The sequence below is a fragment of the Alligator sinensis genome, unplaced genomic scaffold (assembly GCF_000455745.1).
Source record: "Alligator sinensis unplaced genomic scaffold, ASM45574v1 scaffold1947_1, whole genome shotgun sequence".
Lineage (NCBI taxonomy): Eukaryota > Metazoa > Chordata > Crocodylia > Alligatoridae > Alligator > Alligator sinensis.
Genome location: NW_005843288.1, coordinates 193838 through 195261, shown reverse-complemented (window position 1 = coordinate 195261; position 1424 = coordinate 193838).

Here is a 1424-nt window from a genome sequence, read left to right as displayed (position 1 = left end):
TAGAGGCATCTGCCCCTCTGGGCCAGCTGCCAGTGGGCTGTGGCTGCAGAGTTGGCCTCTGTGCGGCACTACTGCCATGTGTACCCCCTGCCTGGCCATCTGGGCAACTATTGCCAGGAAGATGTTCCGGGTGTGGTGGCCTGCTTTGGACTGTCAAAGCATGTCCTTCTGGCTCCATTTGGCCAGGAGGTCAGCCACAGCCAGCTGGGTCCAAGGTACCAGCTCTGAGCAGGCAGAGTTCTGCCACTGGCCTCCCTAGCAGGAATTCTGGTGTCCTCTGTTGGAAAACTGAAAAATCCCTGATAAAAAAATCCCAAAGTCACTCTGTAAAGTACCCCAAAATCCATATTTCTCCACAATTAAAACAAAAGACCACTATGAAGACAGAGAAAGTGAAGCAGAGACAGCAATCAGTTGGGCAATGTTTTATTGATATATCTACAGTGTTAAAGCAATGTGGAAGCCTACCAGCATCTCTATCATAATAATAAAGTGAACTCTAAATACATGTTTCATGAATACATGAATATATATTTTGCTGCCCTCCCACAGGGGCTATGGCCCCCACACAGGGGCCAAATGGCCCCCACGGGGGCTACCACCACTCCCTGCAAGGGCCACATGCCCCACCCCAGCCCTCCCCAATTGCTGCCCCACCTGGCCCCATCCCTCGCCAGCTGCTTCAGCCCCCCCAATGACTACATAATCCTTGTTTTTTCAACCCTTCCCCATAAGTCATTTTTCCTAGATCTCTAATTATTTTTATTGCTCTCTGCTGGACTCTTAATTTTTCCACATCTTCCTTGAAGTGTAGGTCCCAAAACTGGACACAGAACGTGTGGTGAGCTCACCAGTGCTGAATAATCACATTCCTTGATTTTCTAGTGACACTCCTATTTGCTATTAGCCTTTTTTTGTAGCAAGAGCACATTGTTGGCTCATATTCATCTTATGGTCTACTGTACCTCCAGGTACTTTTCTGCAGTACTGCAGACTAGCCAGATATTCCCAAGTGTGTATTTGTGTATGCAATTATTCTGTCCCAAGTGCAGGACTTTCCACTTGTCCTTGTTGAATCTCTGACAGATTTCAGACCATTACACCAATTTATCAAGGTCATTCTGAATCCTTATCCTACCCTGCAGTGTGTCTTCAACTCCACCCAATTTGGTGGCATCTGTAGATTTGCTAAATGAACTCAATCCCATCCTTCAAATCATTAACAAAGATGTTAAGCAGTATTGGACCCAGAACAGACCCCTGAAGAACCCCACTCAACACCTCTTCCCAACTAAACATCAAGAATTGCTTACTACTTGCCGAGTGTGATGATCCAACCAATTGTGTTTCACTTTACAGTACTTGCATCTAAACTGTATTTCCGTAGCCTATTATTGAGAATATCGTCAGAGACTGTGTCAGAA